Raw genomic sequence first — 7,231 nt, 5'->3', positions numbered from 1 at the left:
TTGCTTCTGCATTTTATATATATAGCTGAATACAGTTATACAAGCATAGCACAAATTACAATACTATATAGCTAAAACCATTTCTCCACCCTAGGCAGCCTCGCGGCTGTCTAAGAACTCAGATGGTCCCTCTCTGTAATCTAATGGAAGTCTAACGAATTCTCACAAGTATGATAGTTTTGTAGCTGTGGGTTTTGGACGTTCAATTATCCAATTGGTCAAATATGATGTAAATAATTATAGAGATTGGTTTATTGAGCCCAATGACGTCGACAACCCACCCGTATATGGTGGAATGGAATTTTACTGAAGAATATTCTCATGAGATATCTGTTAACATGTTGTTGACATAGAACCAGTTATGTTATGGCTCTACAAGTGTTTTTATATCATAATATATCATTCAAACCCTAAGTTGATTTAAGTATTTTAAGTACATATCACATATTATGCGAATATGTTATTTCTCGAGCAAAAATTCTACTAAAAGTATTACACATATCAGTTCTGATGAGCGCGGTTTTGACATATAAAATAAAAATACCTTCGGCTGATTAATTAGAAAAAATATTTACCATAATAATGTTACTTTTCGGCCAACAACTATTCTGCTGAACTGGGTAGTACGGAAGCGTATAGGGGTCATGCAAAATTTTGTTGAAGGTCTCGAGATCCTGCGATCCTGTGATACTTTCTCGAAATCCCATGACCACCTGGTAATTTTCTCGAGATCTCAATTTAATGTTCTCGAAATCCCTTGATAATTTTCCTGAGATATTGACATCCTGTGTAAATTTTCTCGAGAATTCGAGTTAATGTTCTCGAGATATTGACATCCTGGGTAAATTTTCTCGAGATCCGAGTTAATATGAAACCTCATATGATAGTGTCTCCATGTTGTGATGCAACCATTGGCCCAATACTTCGCACCAAATTTGATAAAAAAAAAAATACTCTAACATTTGTTACAAAGGAAAACTGCTAACTAATGGAAGAATAAACGGACAATCGACAGGGTACCCATGATTTACACTAAATTTGAAAAATGATTAAAATCAATAGGGTTCATCGTCTAATGGCCCAAATCCTTAACACCAAATATGAAATTCAAAACCCTACCACGTTAGCTTTGAATTACAGACATTGTTAAATTATTTCTCAATTTAATGTTTAGGCGACGTTTTATAGAAAATGTCATGTTTTGCATGGTTTTCTGACCATATTTTTTGGCACAAATGCTTCGGAGCTGGTTTTAAATCAAAAATCTTGAAAAACTCTGGGCTCTAATGCGTTCACAGGGTTTACCGGAAAATAGGAATAACGCCATAACAAAACGCCTGAGATCACTGCAAATCAAAAAGGTTCATTGTTCCGCCGAAAATAAATAGGGTTCCTTTGCTTATGACACTAATGATTCAACAGAAATTTGAACGATAGCCACGCAAAGTATGGAGATACGCCCACGCAACATCTATGTCTCAACAGCAGATTATTCGAAAGGAAAATAAATTGGATAAGAATCTAGCATTCTTCAAGAAATCTAATCTCTCGTGTTCACGTGCTTGTTATATCTCTGGGACAGGAAACCTTATATTGCTGAAAATTAACAGGGGTTATCCTTGTCGCGGAACACTGGATATCGAAAATACGTTAAAAACAAGGTTTTCAAAGAATGGAGAGTAGAACTCCGGAACGGAAGATCGCTAACCATTGAATATCAATAAAGTTCATGAACCCAAAGCTTCACACAAAATTTTAAAAGTGAAGATTCTATGGCGTGAACAAAGCTTCCAGGAAACGGGCGGGGAGGGGGGTATATTAAGGAACAGAAGGTCACAGAATGCTGAATATCGATAGGGTTCGTCTTCTCATCGTCACATATTTTAAAGAAATACAAAGAGGGTAACTCTCGAACAGAAGTTTGCGGAGTACTGAAAATCGAAAGGTCCTTGTGCTTCACACCACATTTGAAAAACAAAATCAGTTAAAGACTGTGGCCTCTATTGCGTTAACAAGTTTTTCGGATAAGGGGAATAACTCCAGAACGATAAGGTGCGCTAGAAGCGACAGGGGCCGTCCTCTCATGGCCCCAGTGCTTTACACTAATTTTGAAACAAATCCGTTAAAAACTGTATGCTCTATCGTGCTATTAAGGTTTTCGGGAAAGTGTGTTTGGGGGGAGGGGGGGTCCGAAACGACAAGTTGTGGGGCGCTGAAAATACGTTAAAACTACGCGCACACATAAAAATACCCGAGATCTCGAGAACATTTACACAGAATGACAAGATCCCGAGAACATTATCTCGAATTCTCGAGATCGTTAACACAGGATGGGAGATTCTCGAGAAAATTATTAGGCGATTTCGAGAACATTAAATTGAGATCTCGAGAAAAAATCACGGGATCGCAGGATCTCGAGGTCTTCTACAAAATTTTGCATGACCCCATACGCTTCCGTAGGGTATAGCTATTATTATTAATTTTAAACATTCCCCTGCTTGTTTTTATTCATTCTATACTAAAAAAAACCCCAAGGTAATGCACGTATTTAATTTCTCGTTTTATCTTTTCTAGTGACAGTCAATTATTTTTTTGAATTGTCAGATATCCCCCTACAGTGTCATATAACAACGTTTGGTCTTCGAAGGAATTATTATTGAGCAGAAATTCGCCCGTGTATCAGTCAGTTATATAGAAGGATAACTTGTGTTTTGCTTTTGCGTTCGTCACTTCCCTTTCTTGAAATCTTCATAACGCATCTATTGTAGCAATGATCTCTGTGTTAAAATTTGTTTAAAAAAAAAAATCAGGAAATTTGGCTTGCTGAAATGTTTTTGCTATATAAGATATGGACTTTTTGACAGATTTTATTAATCCTTTTTTTCTTTAAAATTCTTGAAAAACAATACAGGACAATAAAACATTTTAATCTACTAGATTTTGAAAGTAATGTATAAGTGTATGATTGGGTTTTATAAAAACTATCAATTAACAGAACACAGTTTTTATGGGACACAATCACTATTTTAATTCTAAAAGCACGACGTTTCGACAAGTATCCTCTTATCGTTATCAAGCACAATGACATTTAGTTCGTTCGTTCGCTTCTGGAGATTTATGTCCACTTCCACCTTGGGGGACATTTAGTTCGTTCGTTCGTTTCTGGAGTTTTACGTCCACTTCCACCTAAAATAATATCGTAGACATCGTAGACATTTAGTAAACTTGAGGTCAATATATACAAAATCCATAGTGAAACCATCAACATGGATTAAAATAACAGTAACAAAAATAATATAAGAGGTAAAGGATATTTAACAAAAACAACAAGCACAACAAGGTAATTAGCTGGCTGAATAAACTCTAATACATGAGTAGGGGGTTATTAACTAGTATGAAGCCCTTCAAAGGGTGCTATGAATAAACAGGGTACAGCTGATTAGACACAGATAGTGAGGCCATATATGCATGAAATTAAATATGATATGGATTTATAAATACAAATATAACAATACACAAATAATGGACAGGTTTGGGATAATCTATAATAGCGAAAACTTAATCAAAAGGGGGGGGGGGGGTGCGGGGAATTTTAATACAACCAAGGGTGCTAAATTACCACAGTTAAATTATATTATGCAGATTAATAACATCATCATATGCCCTGGAGATGTAAAGCCCTAAGTCCCTACTAAGTTCAGGTGAATATCTTCTGATGTTTATAGCTTCTAGGATCTTCCTGGTTTTCTTGTTCTGTTGGTTGGCAGTGAGTATATGGACCTCATTCCATTTAACTCGATGTTGTGGGTGGTTCTGTAGATGTTCTGCTATGGCTGAATTATTAGTGGCAGCTTTGGACCTATCAAACCTGTTCGAAAACCGGTCTAGTTATTTGTATACAGAGCGCCATGGAAAACGCAGCACTTTTTTCCCGTAATATTTTATTACTAGGTGGTTTTGTATGTATAATATTATACAATACTATGAACTATTGTTTCACACAATGCTCCCAAACGCAAAAAATATCGGCCCGTGTGAAAAGAAAAAATTGCACGAGATGCACATGAAAAACCCAATATTCACGTGCAGCATTGTGTGTGAGCCCTTTAAAAGCATGTTTTCAACTTAATGTGCAGTACATGAACTGTGAAACGTCAATCTGTCGTAATTTGTTGTTGGACGTGTGAAGGAATTGAGCTAGAGATGCCGAGACTTACTGAAAATCAACGGAATGAAGCCATGGGAATGTCCAGGGCTGACATGTCTACACGTGCTATTGCCAGACACTTCAATTGTCATCAGTCCACTATTGTAAGGTTGGCGGAACGTGTTCGAGTTACTGGATCAACACGTGACTATCAACGTCCTGGTCCACAACGCGTTAAAACCCAGGATCAAGACCGCTACATCCGGGCCACTCATCTGCGTTACAGATTCCGCCCAGGGACTCGAACAGGTGCAGCAGTCGTCGGAAGACAAGGACCAGTAAGTGCCAACACCGTAAGACGTCGTCTAAGAGAAGCAGGACTCCGTGCACGGCGACCTTATGTTGGAGCTATCACCAGGGATCATCACCATCAGCGGCGTTTGATATGGGCTCAAAGACACCAGACATGGAGAAGAGTAGACTGGCAAAGTGTGCACATCAGTGATGAGAGTCGCTTTCATCTTTATAAAGCTGATGGCCGTCAACGTGTATGGAGACGTCTTGGGGAACGTCTTGCAGACTGCTGCGTCTTCGAAACGAATTGATGGGGTGGGTATTAGATCTTGTGGGAGGAAAAAAAATTCTAAATGGAATGCGGTGGGGTGACTCTTTCCACATTTACGGCACGTCTTTTTATTTACACAGTTACTAGGATCATGAAATTGACGTAAACAACCAAAACAAAGTCGCTTTTCTCTCGCAAATGCACGGCGTTCTTCATACGACAGCTCCTGAAATTCAAAGCAATAATCTAAATTATGTCCCTTGGCACACCCCCCCCCCCCATCTTTCTGCGTTACTACTGAAATTTGGGGCGAAACTTTGTTTAGGTTTATATTCATTAAAAGATCGCGGAGTATTATTGTCAGTTATTTTACCAAACACTGGATTTGTCAGAATGTCTACTTCACAATTAACAAACTTAACGAAGTCCTCAAAGGTAGCGAGCTTAGCGGTATATTCATCTGACTGTAAACTATACACTTTACGACGCCATCGTTCACGCATTGAAAACGGTAATTTTTCCATAAGATCACGTAAATTTTGTGAATTATTTAACTCCTTGAGATAGTCAATGTCAGTCATAGCGTTCAAACACAATAACAGCTGCTGCGAAAACTTCTGAAGTAAATTTAAGTTCTCAGGTTTCATAACTGGCTACTTCAAGAGTTTATTCATGTAAGCGGATGTAATTCTGAAATTATCACCAAATTTCTGACCTAATAATTGTTTTGCCCGTGCATAGCCTACTTTAGGTTCCATATGTAAGCAACTTTTTATAACCGCATTTGGATCACCAATCGTGTACTTTTCTATTCTATTTTCAAAGGGTTTAATAAAAGTTCTGTACTGAAGCGGGTCACCATTAAATTTATGAATTTCAGGTCTTGGGAGAAGATTTCTGCGTTGCTGATTCAGAATAAGCTCTGCCAATTCTATTTGTCTCTGAACAATGTTTTCTACGGAACTGTTTGAGGCATTTACTAAAGGAGGGTTGTCATGCAAATCATTCGGAGGGGTCGTAACAGGAGGTCTATCAACCAAATTACTCGGAGTGGATGCAGACGTAGATTTAATTTGTTGCTGTGTAGAATCTGGCTCTTCTATGAGTTTATTCAAAGCACATTGCCTGGCTCGCGATACATTCAATTCTGTTTGTAGCTTTAAACGTTCCCTTTCTGTTTGTAGATCTAGCTCTTGTTGTCTTAATCGTTGATGTTCGGTAATAGACACTGCCCTGTCCTCGCGCTCGGCCTGTTTTGCATGTTCCTTCGCGACAAGTACACTTGTGTTAGATTTTACTGAATTCTTTGACGAGGAAATAGAAACCTGATCATCGTTGATTATTAACTGTGATCTCATTTCTGGGCCTGTATCATAAAAACCACCCTCATTCCATGGAATTTCTTCAAGCCATGTATGAACGTTTCTATCCGTAGGCTTTACCATTTTTTCGCGTTTACATTAATATTCACAAACCAACGAAAAGGTTCACGAAAGTTTGAAACTAAAAATGTAGAAGGCAACTACAGTCTATAGTGACTTGCAGAAGCAATCCCGTTGCGTTGTCCCCCTAAGTCAAACACGCGTTCAATTTGTGAATAGGTTTATTACCTTTATTACATCGGTACGTTGCGTTAAATACAGGAATGGGCGTTACATCATTACATTGCGTTGAAATACAGGTTTATACATTATTCGTTAATAATAAACACACAAGTTATACGTTAATAATACACATTATAGGTTAATAATAACACACAGGTTACACGTTAAGCTCAATCACCTTCCAAAATTAAGCGAAAGTAAACAGTTCAACAAACGAACGTGGTTTCAACAAACGAACGCGGTTTCACTGAAATTATAATAATAACAGTGAATTACAATACTATTACAACGAACAATATAAATCAAAGATATAAAATTAACTGATAACCAAAGCTTTTGGCCTAATGAAATATGAAATTACTCTATATTAACATTATCAAAACCCTGTGTCTGCCTCATTTGGCAAGTTGCCCAATCTTACAAAACCATGTGCGCGATATACATAACTTTTAAATGCTTAAAATCATCATATATTTACGTTAGCAATACATAAATTTGACATAAAAATGCTCCACAACTTCTTACAGCACATTCAGAATAATATAAACTTCACTTACAACTTGTGAGGGGACTTAGAGACGTTAATTCATCGTTGCGTTTCTTTTTCTGCTCTAGCGGCAGCCATTATGCGTTGGTACATGGTTACGCATAGTACTAATTATGCACTAGCGTCTAATTTATGGAAACGGATCAAATATTTATCATTTTATGCAAATATGGACTTCTGCCGTAACATTGTGATATTGGACGGTATTTTATTTATCCTGATGTCATATGTAAAGACATTTTATGAATTGAAAGCCATGCGTTTTATGATTGAGGGGAAACAACTCTTCTATGACCCCTGTTTCATCATTAGTCATGTGTTTGGAATTTGTAGTATACAGGCTTAAATAGGCAGGTTATCGGTGTGCA

The 7,231-nt window shown here is 37.5% G+C and overlaps 1 long non-coding RNA gene across 1 annotated transcript; it reads right to left on the bottom strand.

Moving 5' to 3' along the window:
• Positions 1-3,031: 3,031 nt before the first annotated feature.
• Positions 3,032-6,993, bottom strand: LOC126817215 (uncharacterized). The gene is made up of 3 exons (XR_007678882.2): positions 6,874-6,993; positions 3,620-6,563; positions 3,032-3,186 (listed from the first exon to the last, which is right to left on the bottom strand). It is a non-coding gene; the product is annotated as an uncharacterized LOC126817215 (long non-coding RNA).
• Positions 6,994-7,231: the final 238 nt, after the last annotated feature.

This window comes from Patella vulgata, chromosome 4 (assembly GCF_932274485.2).
Source record: "Patella vulgata chromosome 4, xgPatVulg1.2, whole genome shotgun sequence".
NCBI classification, from domain to species: Eukaryota; Metazoa; Mollusca; class Gastropoda; family Patellidae; genus Patella; species Patella vulgata.
Note: the sequence above shows the minus strand (reverse complement) of the source record. Positions and strands in the feature narration are given on the sequence as shown.